Here is an 18,954-nt window from a genome sequence, read left to right on the forward strand (position 1 = left end):
GGGAGAGGGAAGGAGGAAGAGAGAGGGAGAAGAGAGACAGGGAGTGAGAGAGGGAGAGAAAGAGAAGGAGAGGAGAGGGAAAGGGGAAGGGAGAGAAGGAGGGGAGAAGAATGAGAGGAGAGAAAAATGGGGAGGGGAGATAAGAGGAAGGGGAGGAGGAGAAGGGGAGGGACAAGGGCAAGAGAGAAGAAAGGGAGTCCAACTTCTGTCTTTCCCTGGTCTGGTCCAGCCCAGTAGTTCCCAGGTCCTTGTTCTGACAAAACCCACTGACCAATCTACTAAAATATACCCAACTGAATAAAGTTATAATGATGGTTACCAGACAGCAGAGGGGATCCCATCTACCCCTAGCTCCTGGTTAGAAATTAAAGACACATACAATAAAATATGCTTTACTGTTAAATAAATTTATTTATTTTCAGGTTGATTTAGCTTTGTATACATAACTTTAGTGTAATTTAATTTTATCATATAGTTCATAATCTGCTTTATATCAATTAAATCATTAACATTTTCCCATTCCATTAACTTTTCTTTAAAAAATTTTTTTAACAGTTTCTAAGTCTCCTATCTTGTTTCCATCCATAATACATCATTTCCCCTATTCTTGGGCATTTCCATTCTCATTTTTACAAATAACGTTTTACTGAAGGTACATAAATCTTTATCTGAATCTCTATTTCCTCAAGAAACATTCTTAAAAATTGAATTTCTAAGTAATAAGATATTGAGATTTTTAGAGCTATTGATACATATCCTCAAGCTATTTCCCAAAACAACATATCAATTTAATCCACTGGCAATGTACAAGCATGACCACTGCACTCTAATTAGCACAGAATATTATCTTTTCTATTTTTTCTAATTTGATAGGCAACAAAATATGACATGTCATCATTGCTTCAATTTGATTTCCTTGATTACAAGTAAAATAGAAGAGTTTTTTTCAGTAACATTTATATACATGGTTTGTTTTCCTTGTTTTGTGAATTACATATATATTTCCTTTGCTCATTTTAAAACCAGGATCTTCCTTTTAAAATCAATTTACATGTATTTTGACATATTTAGCATGTTATATTATAATCATAACTGTATACAGTCGATTTTCATTATTCACATTAGTTATGTTTTATAAAGTTACTGCAAACACTGAATTGGCAAATCCTGAATGACTGTTCCTGGGGAAACACAGAGTTAGGTTTCTGCAAGCCTCCGTAACAATATTTTTCTCAGCAAGTCAATACATACCTTGCTTATGTGTGTTTCTGTTTAAAGATACTTTATTTAATGTATATATTGTTGATTCATTAACACTGAACTCATAGCCAATAGCACTATAACTAATGCCTGAACTAAGCTTATCTAACACACATATTTTCTCCATAAGGCACATCACAGCCTTCTTGCACTCAGGAACACTAGACAGCAATTCAGCACTATGCCTTGGGGACATTTTAAACAGCAAAATCACAATAAATAACCATTTCCTTTGTGATATCATATATTATTTTAAGCCTATTCAAAGAGGAAATAACTTATTCAGCTACAATTTCTTCTATTTTTCAGTCTTTAATATTTTGCATAAAACTCTTTAATACACCTGAAATTTAGTTTGGTGGATAGTGTATCTTTTGGGGATATACAAGCCACCAATCATCAATCAATGAACCTCACCTTTTGAAGCCTCTATTATTCTGGCTCCCAATGAAGTGCCTTTCTAAATACAGGTCAGCCAGTTCCAGAGTATCTAAGAAGCTTCAAAAAATGGAAAAGCAAAGTTAAAAAAAAGTTTCACCTTTCCCACTAAATCCAAGTGTTAGATATCAAGAAATGAAATGGGGCTGGTGGTATTCTACTGCTATTTCAATGGCTGCAATCTGCAGTGAAACAGGACCAGCAAAGGGATAGAGGCCAAGTCACTGCCAGGAACTAAAATGGGTCAAATGCAGTATCCTCTGTGTCATAGGACAGTATTCCTCAGAGTATTGTAAAGGACAACCTGCATCTGAGTCACCTGAAGTGTTTGTTAAAACAGATTCCTGGGCCCCATTGCAGACCTATTGACTCACAATATGGTGACTGGGTGCCCAGGATCTGCATTTTAAACAAGCTTCCCAAGTAAATCTTATGCATACTAAGGTTTGAGACTCGCTGACACAGACAATCACTATTTCATAATTAGAGGGTCAATAATATGGCTTATCAGTAGTACCTGTTAAAGACTTAGGAGGTTTACTCAACAGTATACATGATATGAGTCAGTGGTAAGGCATGGAGACCAAAAATGAGCTAATGTGACCTTAGGCCACATAAGTAAAAGTACAGTGTCTAGAATGAAGGAAGTGATGGTCTTGCTCTTACTCCACACCATACCAGGAGTACTGAGTTTAGCATTAGAACACCACACCTCAAGACTAATAAAACCAAAATATGATATGTCCTCAAAAGAACAACTTGGCTGATGAAGAGGCTAGAATTCAAGACAAGTGCAGAATTATCAAAGATAATTCTGACATCTAGGGTTGTCAAGCCTAGAGAATTGAATAATCTGGATAACATGACTGTCAACCACAAATTGCTGAAGAGCTGTCATATGGAAGAGATCCCTCTGCCTAGGCAATGCCATCCATGCTTGTGACTTTATATACCTTCCCCTTGGCTGTGGACTCTCAAATCTGCATCTCCAGACTAGGTCATTTTCCTGAGCTTCAGCCTTCCTAAATCTCTCCACCTGTATTTTCCACAAGTATCTCAAGTATCTACATGGCTAAAATCAAACTATTACTCCCCTTTTCACAGATAATGATTCTGAAGCTCAAGGAAGTTAAACAATTTCACATGGGTTCAGGTAAATAAATTAAACCCAATCTATCTGACTCTAAAGCTTATGCTCTTTATTTTTATCATGCTGGCTTCTATAATATTAGGGGAAAATAACAAACCAGAAGATTACATACCTATCTTGTAGCTCTGAAACAGAGTAGCAAGCTTCATAGGGGAGTTGTTCCTTCCTGAAAAACAAATCTGCTCTAAGAAACTCTAATCCTAAATTCACTAGATTATATTTTTAAAAGTAAATCCCTGGCAATATCAGGGGCAAAATTATTAAGTGGAAGAAGTTGAGTCCCTTCCCCTCTCTGGGTCACAACTTCTTGGTCTTCAAAATAGATAGGATTGCCTGGACTTTGAAGATCTTTACATCCTCTTACAGCTGTACCATTTGGAGAGTCTACGGAAAACAGTATTCCGTATAAGGTACAGACATTATGAATAAACAGTCATGCCATTTAGCCTGTGTAATAGCTTAGCTGCCTTCCAACACCATCCTCCAGGACCTGCTGGACTAGAGACTGATCATATATCTTCATGATATTCTCATCTACTCCAGGCACCCAGCCCAGCATGACGCACTTGTTCACACAGTCCTGACTTGACTCTGGCAATACCAGCTCTTTACTCAACTGGAGAAGTGATCAGGTAAAAATTAGAAATTCTGTCACATTTTTCCCTACATAGGGTTTTGATTGCTTCCCCAAAGTCACTTACTAGCTGCATGACCTTGGGCAAGTCACTAAACCTCTCTGACCCCCTGTTTTCTCATCTGTAAAGGCAATACTACTAATACATAAGTCACCTGATTGTTGTAAAAATTTAAAAATAATGTGTGTAAAAGCACGAGGCACACACTAGGTACTTAGTAAATATTTCCTTCCTTCGGTGTAATCCTTGGCTGGACCACACCAGTTAACCCCAGGGTTTCCTTGGATTCACTAGCAATTATCAGGGTTTACCTTATTCCTCTCCTTTCTGATCACCACCCGCTCCATCCACCAGACAAAGAACATTCAATAAGTGCTCATGGAAATTCTCTCAATCCACTGAACTATACCAATTAAGGTTGCATTTGAGATTTTGTAGCAAAATTTAAATCCCTAGTAAGTAGTCAGCCAGCTTCTGCTAAAATGTTTCCTATGATAGGGAACTCATTCACTTCTAACACAGCCCATTTCATCTTCAGTCAGTTCTGTTATAACTTGTACATAACAGTCCTAATTCTGTCCCTTGGGGTCACATTTTACAGATATATATAAAATCGTCTTTCTTATGACAGCCAGCCCTGCACATACTGGAAGATAGTAATCACGTCCCACTCTGCCCTCCAAGCTTTTCTTCTTAGCCTCTATTTTGTATTTGTCCGTCTTTAAAAGATAACTGCCCTAACTAAGCACAATACTTGAGGTGTAGTTCTACAAACTCAGGAAAGAGTGGGATAATCACCTCCTTTTGGAGCCTGTGTTTCCATTAACTTTTTGGCAGCCATATGTAACATATATCCATTCTTTAGAATTGCTAATATTTTTTAAATTTTATGAAAATTATGCAAGATGTTATACATTCTTATCAAATTAATTTTGTGGTTTTTGAACCGCCTTTTCAGTCTACTAAATTCTTTTTGGATTCTTGGTTCTGTCATCCAATACATATACTTTCCCTCCTGCTCCAGTTCTCTTAATGTTTAATGAGCATACTTTTCTACATCTCCATCCAAGTCATTAATTAAAATGTTGACTGTACAGAGCCAGGTACAGAGCCCTACAGCTCACCACCAAAGATCTCTCTTTGCAATAGTGAAGCTCAACCTTTTTCCTGCCTTCTACATACCTGAGAGCCATTCCTACTACCTATTCACATCAATCACATTAGCTCATGAAACATCAGAGATACTCAAGGAGAGGCAGGCCTTCTAAAAGGGAGTACTTTAATGGGGGGAAAGGCCTATATGGTTTGGAAAAACCCTCATTCAGGCGATTCTGATAAACCCCTCAGAGAATGTGCCCTCACCCCACCTTACTTCCCCCCACCACACACACATACTTCTTAAGAATTCTGGATCCAGAGGAACATAGAATCAATAATTAGCACCCTTTGTAAATGGTTTCCTCATCTGTATGATAGAGCTAATAACACATAGCTCATAAGGCTATTGTGAGGATTAAAAGATTAATGCATACAAAGTACTTATTAGCACAATGTCTTGCACATAGTAAGTGCTCAATAAATAGTAGTACTTTAAAAAAAAACTATTTCAGAATCCAACTAAAGGAACAATGTTCCAGCTCTTGTTTGCTACATCTTGTTCACCAGGATGTCATAAAAATAAAAATCTTTGTAACACGCCTTGCTGCAATATAGGTACACTGTAACCATCACATACTTGCATCTATTAGTCAAATGGTCCTATCAAAAAGGCCATGTTTCCAAGACCACAAATCTGAATATAGGACATAGCTCCCTAATGGGGCAATTATGGCCAAAAATATATTGAAATTTAATTTTTCAAGCTCAGGCTCTACTGCCTGACCTGGCTCCCATCCCCCTCACTTATTAATGGCAGAATCAGGACCTCCACATTCATGAAGGTCTACATCATTGCCCTTCCTGTTGCTCCTGTACCTGATCCTGCTGCTTTCGGGGAGGGTGATAAATCCAGGTGAGGTAATCCAGGCTTGCCTTGCAATAAAATCATTTCAAGATGTTTTTGGTTGAAAGACAGATTGTGATACCCACAATGGACCCCACCTATCACCTATATTTCTGACATGATCCCCCCCATCGTCCATCCCCCACCTTTAGTCACCACAGTTTATAATGCTGCATACCATATCTCAGGGCTTCTGGTGGCCACAGGTCCAGGATGAAGTAGGAAATGAATCTGGAACCAGAGATATCTGTGAGTCTGAAACACTGGAAGCCATTTTATGCTGTGGCTTTTGTGAGTGTCACGTTAATGACAATTAACATACTATTATAAAAATAACAATTACTCACATCTATATTGTGCTTTGTAGTTTATAAAATACTTCAATGAACAATTTCTCCTTTGTCCTCAAAATAGTTCAATAGCTTCATTTGGGGGCAACATTGTTGAAAATTTTAAGAGAAATTTTCTTTATTAAGCTAAATTATGTATTATTTCCCCCACATATCCACAAAATAGTGCCTGCCACACAATCTAGTTTAATCAAACAAAAATGTTGAATGGCAGCTACTTTGCTCAAAAAGGCACTAAACTCTAAGGTTCTTATTTTTTAGGGCAGATGATATTTATTTTACAAATAAGGAAAACAAGCCTTTGGGAGGTTAGATAATTTGCTCAACATCCACATAGCAAATAGCAGAACCAGGATTCAAAGCCTAAATTATCTGACTCCAAATTTTCTAATATTTTTCTACCTCAGCATCTGGAGGGGCCATTCAACTGTCTTCTCTAAAATGGTCACCATCCTCCCCTGTCAAGAAATAGGCAGTGGCTAACTGAATTAATCTTCCTGAAAGACATCTTTCAAATTACAGGATTCTAAGCCAATTCTCTCACAAAAGGATCAGTTTCCTTCCCAGGCAGCTAAGTTCCTATGCCATTCTAGGAATACTTTCGTTTTTACCTTACAGGTAAGCAGCCATAGAGCCTCATCCATCTTCAGAAAAGATGTTGAGATGTTGTAGCAAACCAGAGGTCCAGCCCCACCCTCAATCTTGCAGCATTCTGTCACTCGTCATCAAAGTATCGGTCCTGTCCATTGTCCCATTGCAGAGATTTTGCACAAATTAGAAATGTTATAGTCTATAAAAATTTCATTTTTCATCCTCCATTTTTTCAATCCCTACCCTTCACAGTGCAGTCCCCACAAAGGACAAAAAGACAACCACCTGGGAGAAATACCAGACAACACAGGCCAATTTCTACTTCAACCCACAGCAATGAGGAAATAAACAGTCCCATAGGTGAGAAATTAGATACTGTTCTCAACCTACCACCTTTTCTTATACAGTTCTCTAAAAAATTGCAAGGTATAGTCCTCAACTCAATTTTAATTAACTGAGTCAGTCATTTCATGTCTTACCTATTGTAATTAGCTCTTTTCTTCAAGATTTACCAGTTCTTTCTTCTAACCTAAATAGCATCCCTAAACACCTAAAAAGTATCATGACCATCCACAAAGGGGTAGAAAGGTTGTCATTCATGGTTTGGGACTCTAAAAATTGCGACCTGAAATGAGGCTAGATACAAAGAATGATCCCACGGGCTGGCTTTCAGGCAGCACCAGGGCCACATACAGTCCAGTCTCAGCTCTAGCAGGATGGGGCTGCTAGATGGTATCGGCTCCCATACTGCTTACCAGACATACCAAGGCACAGAACCCCAAATCCTGAATTACCTCCTCAAAATGGCCTCTCACCTCTTAAAATAAATAGGTTTGGGTGCAACTAAGTTCTTTTGGGCCTCCCCTCAACCAACTCTGGCAGCTATATTTTGCTGTCTCATTTGATCTGTTTTCTTTCCTAGTCCTCAGCTCAGTTTCAACATCTGTTTAAGTACCTGATTCCTTGCTGTGGCTCAAATCAGCATCGTCTTCAGCCATCTTCCTGGGTTTACCGACCTCAGGCTCCAGCTCGGCAGAATTAGTTTAAACTGGTCAAAATAGATTTGAAGTGGTCAGAACTGATTTTCCCTTGTGAGAAAATATTTGAACTGGTCAAGAGCAAGTTCTGATCATTTAAAACCCATTGGGGCCAGTTTTACATTGCTAATGCAAGAATAAGCCACTGAAGGGATCAAGATGAATTAGGAATGAGATGAAGCAGCTTCAATCTGCTTAGAAGACCAGTGGGGGTTACAAAAAGGACCTAATGCTAAGGACCATACCATTTGTGGTGGTGATGCTGGAGGGGGGATCAGAAAGGACCTAATTGTCTGTGAGGTAGGACCAAACCACTGTAGACCCCGGGGGAGGAGCTAAAAGAAACTGATGCTCAATGACGCAGGATCAAATCATTGGCGTGAGACAAGAGGGGGAATGATGCTGATGCTCTCCAGACAGGATCAAACCACTGAGATGTATAGAGGGCTGAACAGGGATGCTTTTCTATAAGGTGTCTTCAAACCACTGTGAGGTAGGGATGGAAGAAAGGAGAATAAGAACACAAAGGGCCTAGTAGTTTGTGAGATAGGATCAGACTACTGTGGAGGATTTGCAGAAAGGGAAAGCTGTTCTAAGAAGCAGGATCAAACCACTGTGGAAGGGAGGGGAGCAAAAAGAAGATGAATTTTCTTGAAGCAAACTTAATTCCTTTTAGTAAAGCAATAGTGCATATGATATTCTGTAAGGCAGAATCAAACTCTTTTTATCAATAATAAAGGGCATTTACATGATCTCATTTGCTCTTTATTCTGCCCTGATGGTTGGGTCAAACCATCTTCCCACAAAGACCTCTGCAGTAATTCCCAGCTGCCTCTGATTGTTGCTAGGCAACAGTGTAGCAGCTGCCTGATGAACCTTGCCCTTTTGACATTAACCCTTGGGTTTCTGGAAGGGAAATAATAGGTGCACACATTTAAAAACTAGGGAGCAAATTGAGACCGTATCATCAAATGCTAGGTTGGGAAGAGTGGGAGACAACCACACAGACTTTCAAAAATAAAAGGAAAACAGCAAGTAGTTAGAAAATGATGGCTATATGGAGGAAGCAAAACTCACACACAAAAAAACAATCCTATATACTTGGAAAGCATCAAGTGCGAGCTCCCACAAGACTTCTGAGTTCATCTATGACGTCCCTGACTGGTGGTGCTTGAATACCTTTGGTGAAAAATGAGTAGCTCTAACTTCCTAGGCAATCTGTTCCATTTCCCTTTAATTCTGATCATTTTTGAGCCAAACTCTCTCCCCTGTAATTTCCGCCCAGTAGTCCGGTTCTGTCTTCTAGAGCTAGGTTGGCAAACTCGGGCTTACAGACCATATCCAAGCCACTGTCTACTATTGTTCAGGGTGTGAGCTGAGAATGCTTTTTACATTTTTTAAATGGTTGGAAAAAACAAAAGAAAAATATTTTATGACACGTGAAAAATTATATGAAATTCAAATTTCAGCCCATAAAATAAATTTTGTTGGAACACAGCCATGCTCATTCATTTACAACTTACCTATGGCTGCCTTCCTGCAACCACAGCAGAGTTGAATAGCTGAACCTATGGCTCTCAGAGCCTAAAATATTTACTATCTGGCCCTTTACAGAATAAGTTTCCTGACCCCCAATCTAGAGAAAAAAAGAAACAGTTTTGAATAGGACCCTGCTCAAGTAGGAATGTAATGGGAATGTTAGATATGAAAGAAAGTGAATAGACCTCACAAAGAGTCCCAAATTCTCAAAGAGAGGGAGCAAACTGGTGCCAAAGTCCTCTGAGACCACAAATAACTTGAAGCCACTTCTCGTGGCTTCTAGGGATAAGGAGATATAACCTGTATGGAATTACTGGGAGTCTTCAAGAAGAATGAGAGAACAGATGGAAAGGTTGGGATCGGAGTGTGAAAGGCCTTGAATACCAAATACAGTTCCTTGGCCATACTGAAAACAATGGAAGAGGTGGGTTTCAGATAGGGTTGAGCGACAGGGTAAAAGAAATATTGAGGAAGATGATTCATGCTTCCAGACATCACTCTAGTTCTATTCCAGCTCTAGACAAGTTGAAGTGGTCTGAGAAGTTCAGGTCATTCTGGTCAATCAGGTTGAGAAACACCTCAATACAAGTATCTTAGTCTGAACACAATCTGGTTGAAGACCAGGATCCTACAGTAAATAAAAGATATATCTTGAGCCAGTTTCAAAGTATCTCTGCCTTAAGAGCATAAAAGAATGCTCATCACATGATTATCTGATTCTTACCCACTTTTCAGGACCCAGCCCAACCCATATCTCTCCCAGAGCTCTTGCTCTCCTCTGAACTCCTTCAGCACTTCCTTGTGCCATTCATATGGTCCTCATTCTACTCTGTCCAGTACTGAAATTATCTCTTTGTGAAAATGGCCTATTTCCCCAGAAAGACCTTGAGATCCCAGAAAAAAAGGGATCCTAACTGATACCTTTCTGTGTTCCCACGGTATCTGATTGGTTGATTGGTAAGGATATTATTGATCTAATGATCTAGCAGTCCCTCAGTGTGGGGAGGCCCCCACTTAGGGGACCTCAGGCACTTTGGGAACTATGTCAGCTCTAACCACATATATACCTTCCTAGACTGGATACTCTGGGAAGGGATGAGGTATAGTGATGTATTCTAGCCAGTCCTGGGCTGCAATGACCAAGCAAAAAGCAGCTAGCTTTCTGGCCCTGATACCACAAGGACCCCAGCTCCCCATCTTTCCTGTCTTCATGAGCTGAATGCCCTGGTCAGGAAGACAAAGCCCACAGTTCTGGCTGCCAGACATCTAGTCCCATTTTCCATGGCCTCTGTTGATCCTGGACCCAGCCTTCAGGCTGGACTCAACAGATTCAGGACAAAAATAGGCCCTTGGCTGGAAAGGCTGGCTTTCCACAAAGTGCTCTTTCCCCCAACGGCCAAAGCAAACGCCGCCAGCCAGGGCTAAAAGCCAACCAGCCGCTCCCGACCTCTGCCGGCCAGCACCAAGGAGTCCCAGAGTCAACAGTGCATGGACAGGTCTGCTATTTCATTCCTTCTCATTCCTCAAACATCAGATTTACCTTCAGTGAATCTAAAAAAACAGATAGAACTAATGTCAGCTCTAGCCTCTAGGAAAATGTCAAAGATCCCCCATGGGCCTCAGTTACTAATAGTTAAAGAGTCAACACAGCCCCCACCTCCATTCTCCTCCACCTCTCAAGGGTGCCCAAGCCCACAGGCCACTTGCTAGAGTCTCTCTGTTTAAATTGCTTTCCTCTGCTCCCTTAGGAAAGAAGAGGAGGTACTTAGGAATGAGCTCTCAGTACCCACTGTTCTTGCTGGCTCGCAGGCCAAGCTAAGACTCAAAACAGAGTTCAACCAATCATTTTTCCTGAATTAAATAGCCAGCCTCCTCTCATAATGATGGGGCAAGGGCTGGGTTTTAGACACTGGCCAAGAGGGACATGGAGAGAGGAAGGGGAAGGAAAAGGAGAGTGGAAGAAGCCAGACAGAGGGAAATATTTTTTATCTAACATACAGAAGTCTCTTCTAAACTTTTGGCTGATGAGAGGATAGAGGAGTGGGAAAATCTTGGCAAAGCTAGAAAATGGTACTGCTTTGAGAATGAATTTTTCTTGCCTGTTCACATAGAAATCACTCTCCCCTCTCAGACAGGGCGAGTTGGTGCTGACTTAGAAGAAACCTGAGACTGGAAGTGATTACTAACAAAAAGGGAGGTGTCCCTCCTCAGAGATATGCAACATCTGGGTTAAACTATTGGACCAGTGTCCTCTTTGGTACCCAGGTCCCTTCTAATAATAATCACAGACATTTTACAATAATAATAAATACCATGTACTTAGCACCAACTATGTACTTGGCAATGTTCTATTCCCAAACTGTGCACCAAGGCACCCCAGGGTACCATAGTCAACTCAAAGGGATAATGTAAGAGATTTTAAATTTGAGGGAAACACAGCGACATCTGTCGGACATGGCATGAATTACTACCATTAAGTTTTTGCACCTAATTACTTAATAAGCAGAAGTGTTAAGTATTTCTTTTGGCTTAGGAGTGCTCTGAAAACAATTTCAAAACAATTACACTAAGGGTACAGTGAACCAAGATAATTTGGGAACTTTTGTTATATGCATTACATGGATTATCTCATGCAATCCTCAAATCTTATGTGATAGATCTTAATTTTTTTCTACTTTATAAATAAACTAAAGCTCCAGGAGATGAAGTAATTTGCCCAAGGTATCCAGCTAAGTGATGGCAAATCAGAGGTGATGGCAGACGACTTCAGAGACTATGCTCTTGAACCATTCGTAACACTGTCTTCTCATAATTAGCTTTGTCCACTACTCTCATTTCATAGACAGGCTGTAAAGATGCCTTGATAGGACAAGTGATCTCTATGTTATGGAAATAGTGTTGCTATTCTAGCAGTCCATAATTTTGTCTCAATTCAACACACATACCATAAGAGGCATAGGAAAAGTAATGTCATTTAAAATCAAGAATTAAACAAATATGAAGCATAAGCTGAAATTGAGGCTGCCTTCAAGCTATTTGAACTGTTCAATTGCTTTTGAACTAATTCTTTGTAGACCTCTTATGCTTATTATAATCTTACCCTAAAATTTACTTATCCCAAAACACTAAGGTTCACTTTTGTATTACAGTGTGAGAAACAATGCTCTCTACTTCACTGGATATAAAACAAGAAGCATCAGCCCTGGTTGCCACTGGTTTCCCTCTTTTAACTATGAGGAAAACCATCCTGAGAACAAGGCCAACATACAGAGGAAGACAGAGTCAAGAGAGTCACAGAGGAAAGAAGCAGAGTCATAACTGAACCATGCTTGGCCTGTCCTACCTCTAGATTTTCCTGTTATATAAGCCAATAAATCCCTGGTTTGTCTCAGCCAGTTTAAGTTGGGCTTCCTGTATTTTGCAACCAAAATAATTCTGAGTAATAGTTACTCTCCTAAAGCACTTACCACAATGCTTAGTATACTCATCCATAATAGCCCAATCCCAATGTCAATTCCTCAATGAAGCTTGTTCTTAATCCCCAAACAGAACATATTGCTCTATCCTTTGTGTACTCATCGCTCATTATACCTAACTAACTTTACTGTATAACATATCACATTGAGTTCTTTATTTACAGTTACTTCTCTACCCATTGTCTTTCCCACTTTAATGTGAACCTTTGGTGTCTTATAAAATGCCTAGCACATAAGCGATACTCCATAAGCATGTTTTGATCTGAACTGAAATGAAATATTAAACATTCAATCAATGTTAGTTCAATCCTCCTTCCTCTGGAGGGCAGAATGATGTCTGACAGACCCTCTTCTTATTGCAAATTCCAAGGCTCATGGACCTGACCCACTCTAGCCCTAGGCACATGCAGAACAACTACAAATGGTAATACTCAGTCTGCTGCCCCAGCATCCAACACCTTTTGCACCAGAAGGTGTTGGCAGAAGATAATCAAGAGGTTGCTGGGACAAGTTGTGGACCCCACTGAACCCAGCCCAGACAGTAGCAACACAGTAAAGGCTACCAAAATGCAGCCAACTTTCTAATCAGAGAAGTACAAAGGTATTTTTAGAAAGGCCCTCAAAATATATGCATTCAATTCTCTCCTCTCTGCCCCATCTCCAAGTCTGCAATTCTTCCATAATAATTTAATTGTGTTAACTGAGGGCTTCGGCCTTTTCTAACTTCCAATTCCTTTCTGTACAGTACTTCCCCCTTATTCTGAACTCCCACAGTGCTTTATAAATTCTTGCATCATCATTTCTCTTATTGGCTTGTGATTATCTATATATGTGCCTGTCTTTCCCACTAGACTGTGAGCTCCTTGAGGGTAAGACCGTGTTTCCTCAGTCTGCATCCCATGGACTCAGTGTAGTGCCTGAAACAGAATAGGTGCTCAGAAAGTGTTTGTTGAAATTAATTATTGTTAAATACCCCTCAAAAGAATGGATCAGTGCTATAGGTTAGATTTGATGCCATTTTTAACCCTTGATACCTCCTTGTGCAATGGAAATATTTAGGAATTGAAGATGGCGGTAGAAGACATGGATTTGAGCCTGCCTTAGCCAATTACTATACCTATATCCTTATATCCTATTTCCTTATATCCTATATCCCTATACCCTTGCTCAAGTCCTGTAACCTCTCTGAACCTTAGTTTCTTTGCCATCTCAATGAGGACAATCATATACATACCTCACAAGGTTGTAGTAAGGATAAAATGTACTGTCTGAGGTAGTACTTTGTGAATGCAAAGCTTGTGGAAAAGTTGTATTATTATATAACAAAATTTAATTGAAGGAGAATTTTTTCATAATTCTTTTTGCTGAGGGATAGATAAGGGTTCCTTCAGAGAGTTGCAGGTATTGCCATTATGTGTGCTGGATATGCCCTGAGGGGTTTTTCATGACCGTAGGCCCATTCTCCCTGCCCCTCCCACTAGACCATTAGACAATAAACAGCTTTCATCCTTCCTTTTAGCAATCCTCCCTGAGAGGTGTTGAATGTTGGCAAATGGCAGTGGGAACAACCCTGAACTGGCACTTAGAATCAGCACTAGAATGATATTCTTGCAGACGAGAGGCCTTCCGCGTTCAGCTGCACTTCAGTTAATATTAACATCAATGTTTATGTTTCCTGAGCACCTGCAGGCTGGATGGTGAGAGAAGCCATCCAGGAACAGGGATAATCATAGGGGAAAAGTCACCTCTGAATGTCGGACTAAAGCCTGCCAAATTGAACTACTTATTGCTCCTCATACATGCCCTGTAATTTTTCTACCTTTGCTCTTGTGCGCCAGAGGTCTGAAATGGCCTCCTTCCACCCCTTTTTCAATGTCAAGTGCTAACTATCCTTCAAGGCCTGGCTCAAATTTTATTTTTATGAAACTTTCCCCATATATCAAACTCCCCACCCTTCACCTGCACGTTGTTTCTCCCTCTTTGATATTCCCCAAAATCACCTTCTGGCACTTACTGCTTTTATATTATCTGTCTCAGTTAGTGTCTTTCCAATTTACTCTCTTCCTAGGCATTCATCATCTACTGCCTAAAATGTTACAGTTAATACTAAGCAATCTTCCTGTCGCCAGTTTTTCTAGGCAGCTTTCTAAAATACAGACCACTCCTATGATTTAAACTTTCTGGTGGCAGGAGAAAAATCTAAATTCAGTAACATGATATAGCACAGTAGCTACCAAATACAGATCCATGAACTCACTACATCAGAATCATGAGGGATGGGGGGAGGACAGGGGGAAGCTTGTTAAAAACTTAGGTTCCCAATAAGTTTCTGTTTCCTGAAAATCTATAACTTTAAAAGCATTGCAGATCAGACAAGGATGGCAAATATATTTCATCTCATGAATCAATTCAACTTGACTGCAAGTAGCCATTTGGAATACTGTGTTTACAAGGATTCTAAGCCATATCTAGGCACACTAGGAAAGAACGATATGTCTGATTAAAAATTTCTGCCATGGGCATGGCAGGAGCTGATAGTGGTGATCATGCCAGGCATTTACCATATCTGCTTTAGACACACAGAATAACAAGCCATTCCCTAAACAAGCCAGACAACCCCTACCTTTATGTGATGTTCCATTTGTCTAGAATGACTCCCCCTACCCACACCTTCAATCCCTGATTCCCTAGAAAACTCCTAATCATCCTCTGAGTTCAATTCAAATATCACATAATCTGGGAATCTTTGGCTGATTCACTCCACGTCACTCTTTCTCTCATCTGGGCTCTCATTAAAATTTATTCTTAAACAAAACTTACCATGTTTACCACCTCAAATCCATTTTACAAATGAAGGGGGATATAAATAAACTATTTTTTCAATACTGAATTATGTTGTAAACCTCTGTGCCTATCTATCTATACTATTAGACTTTGACCTACTAGAAGTAAGCAATTCATAGCATATTCATCTTTTTATTACAAGCCCCTGGCTCAATGCCTGCTACCCACAGGGTGCTCAGTAAACCTGTACTTAACTGATAGCAGACTCCATCTGGGGGAGTGAAAAGAAGGGGAAGTAACTAAATCAAACACATCTTCCTTCCCTTGAAGAACCATGGAGATAGGGTCAGATCCATGGGTGCAAGAGAACACTTCTGAACAAAGGAAGACAAAGCACTGACACGAATGAAGTCTGAAATAAGTGCAAAGATGTCTCGTTTCCTCCATAATGACTTTTTGGACTAATTCAGCCCTCAGTGGTCTCCTGCTATTCTCAATGGTGCTTATTGTCTGTATCTCACAATTTGGTATCTGCTTATCTCAGGCAGGTGAGTCTTGCCTCCACTGCTAGACTGCTCCTAGAAAGCAGGAATCAGGACTGAACATCTTTATATTTCCTTAAGCAACTAGCACAGGTCTAAGCACATGTTAGGCACTCAAAAAAGGCTTGCTAATTGATTTACTGAATGACTGTTATTTGTGGTTTAATAGGTCAGGCATTTATGTAATACTTGGTCCAGTTGTTATTGCCCTCCAAAACCAGAGAGAAAAATGTTCAAGGAAACTCCTGTTTTTGGAAAAGCCAAATTCTTCCACCTCCACATTAATCTGTCCAGAGCTTACTTCTCCAGATAGACAATGCCTTGCCTTTGTTCTGTATTTGAAAAATAAGACTAAAATTTTTGTGTCTAGTATGCTACAGTAGGAAAAGTTATGAATCTAGGCTTAGATGACTTGAACTCTTCTTCTGACTCTGCCGACAGCTTTCTGTATGGCCCTGGGCAAGATCCTTCCCCTCAGTCTTCTGTTAAATGAGGGAGGTAGATAAGCAGGTCTCTAAAGGCCTCTTCTGCTCTAACTTCCATTGTTCTATTAAGACAAGCATGTTTAGCATGAGGAACATGAATGGGGAAATTGAACAGTGTCTGTCCTTAAGCTTTTATGGTCTTGTTTATTTATTTACCCAACAGAATTTTTTAAATGTCTACAATGTGCCAAGTATTATTCTGGAGGCTAGAAATATAGCACTGAACAGAACAAAGTCCTTATTCTCAAGCAATTCATATTCTACTCAGGAGAGATAGACCATAATCAAATAAATAAGCAAAATCATAGTATGTCAGTGAGTACAATGAAAAATAATAAAGGAGAGCATAGAGGAAAGAGTGCAAGGGTGTATCATTACTAGTTCACATAAAGAAAGTCCTCTTTTATAAAGTAACATTTGATTAGGAAGGAAGTGAAGGAGCTAACCATGTATCTGGGGGAAGATAATTCCAGGCATTGGGAACAGAAAGCACAGAGTCCCTGCGAAAGAATGTATTGGAAGTGTGCAAGGAAATGCAAGGAAGCTCATGTGGTTGGAGCAGAGCAAGCAAGGGGAGAGTAATAAGAGAGGAAGTCAGAGAAGTTGCAGGTAGTATGAAGAGCATGGAAGGGCTTGCAAGCCATTGTTAAGAATTTGGATTTTACTCTGAGTGAGATTGGGAAACACTGCAACGTTTTGATCACAGGAGGTGTTACGATCTGACTTGTATCTTAAAAGGATAGCTTCTGTGTTGAGAGTAGACCACAGGGCGGGCAGTAAAAGCTGAAGCAGGGAAAAGTCAGAAGGCTTTGTTAAAAATGATGATGACTTGTTGGGGGAACATAAACATCTACACAAAAAACTCAAATAGGAATAATGAAATGACTACACCTGGGATATAGAGTTTAAGTACTATGGTTGATGGGCAGTGGAGGGACAGTGTAAGAATGGAATTACTGTACGGGAGGTAAAGCTCAAGCTGGCCCTTAAAGGATGCAGAGGTAGGATCTATCAAATGAGAATAAGGATCCAACCCCTGTCAATCCCACAGGATTCATGTGAAACTCAGCTGAGAGCCTTGATTGAAGAGAATTATGTAAAACACAGTGTAGCATACAGAGATATGGAAGTATTACTCCTGCTCCTTGACCTGGCTATCCCCTACTCTTCACTAGCAACTACAAAAAGGGAACTGGTAACCATGTACTTTCAGACAGACTGGAATACTCAAATCTCACTAAGGAATTGATCAACTCAAAAGACCTGTGTATATGGTAGCCCATATGAGTTGCCCTATTCTCATGAATAGGACAGTGCAGCCTTGTTAACTAAAGCCTAGAGGTTCTACTGCATTTCAGTCTGAGAGCATAGTCTACACTAGTGGAAAATATTATCAACAGTCAAGCTTAGCTCAATTGGAAAGGCCCAATATTTGATGACCAGCACCACAGAAGCTGCTCCACCTCCCAAGCCTGAGGATTCTTCTTTCCTGCTCTGTGTAATCACTGAGAGAAAACTGTCAATGCCGTAGGCTACAGCTTTTCCCTTTGCTCCTTCCTCACCTCTGTGACACCCATACTACTCAGGAAACCTCCTCAAATTCTTAAATAAGCTATAAGGAGGGGTGAGTAAAGGTTCCCAGTGCTGTTGCCAGGCAAGCAGAGTCAGAGTGTCTGAGCTAGCAGGCACCTCAGATACTATCTAGTCCAATGATTTACTCTGTTGAAGCAGAGGGATGATGAATAGCTCTTGCTGTTTCTCTCCCTTCCACCTCCACTTCAATAGGCACTGACAGGGCTCTCCATGTCCCTGGTGTACCACAGAGCAGTTTGAAAGCCAGTCATCTACCCAACCAAGTATCCTCATTCATAGATGAGTGTTACTGGAGCCTAGAGAGGATAAAATTTTCCAGTCACAGAGTTCACAGCAGAAGTAGCCTAAACCCAGGTTTCCTAAGTCTCTTCCCCATGCCCTTTCTGCTATAACCAAGTTTCCTTGCTTCATCTAGGTTTGCACATTCACTTTTCTCAGATGATCATCATTTGCATCTATGGATCCTATATGTGCCCACAGCTCAAAGACATCATTTGGACTCTCCCATCATTTTTCAACCTTGGATACATTTTAAGACTGTTTCCATGCTGGGAGGCCTCATCTGAAACAGCCAACTTACTCTATGTTTGCTATATGAATCACCATTTTGCCAGGCTCAAAACCCTGGAGATTTTTTCTGTCTCTCTCCCTTATCTTTTATCCCCTAATTTTTCCTGCTCTTAGCAAGTCACTCTGATTCTCAAACTCTAAATAAAATTATAATCCTCACACATATAACCTATACCTCATTTGTGTATTACTTTTCTCCTTAGCATTTAATACCATCTAATGTACTATGTTTTCTTTATTTGTTTGTCTATCCCTCTCTACAACCACAATGTAAGCTTTATAATGGCAAAGATTACTGTTTAGTCATTGTCCTATCCTCAGTATCTAGAACAGTGCTTTGTATATATTAGCCACCCAATAAATATTTCTTGAATCAATACTTCACTGGGCAGAAACTATGTGAGAAACAGCCTCTCTCCACAGAAAATTAGCATAAGCACAATAAAATTAAGCCCTTTCATATGTGTATGTTTTTCAAAGTTGAGAAACCTGTAAGTCCCAA

At 40.0% G+C, this 18,954-nt stretch overlaps 1 long non-coding RNA gene across 1 annotated transcript; it reads right to left on the reverse strand.

The window, feature by feature from the left end:
• Positions 1 to 396: 396 nt before the first annotated feature.
• LOC117196829 (uncharacterized) lies at positions 397 to 7,710 on the reverse strand. Its single transcript, XR_004477213.2, has 5 exons — positions 7,382 to 7,710; positions 6,447 to 6,574; positions 5,664 to 5,716; positions 2,961 to 3,014; positions 397 to 1,758 (listed from the first exon to the last, which is right to left on the reverse strand). It is a non-coding gene; the product is annotated as an uncharacterized LOC117196829 (long non-coding RNA).
• Positions 7,711 to 18,954: the final 11,244 nt, after the last annotated feature.

This window comes from Orcinus orca, chromosome X, assembly GCF_937001465.1.
Source record: "Orcinus orca chromosome X, mOrcOrc1.1, whole genome shotgun sequence".
In the NCBI taxonomy this organism is placed as follows: Eukaryota; Metazoa; Chordata; class Mammalia; order Artiodactyla; family Delphinidae; genus Orcinus; species Orcinus orca.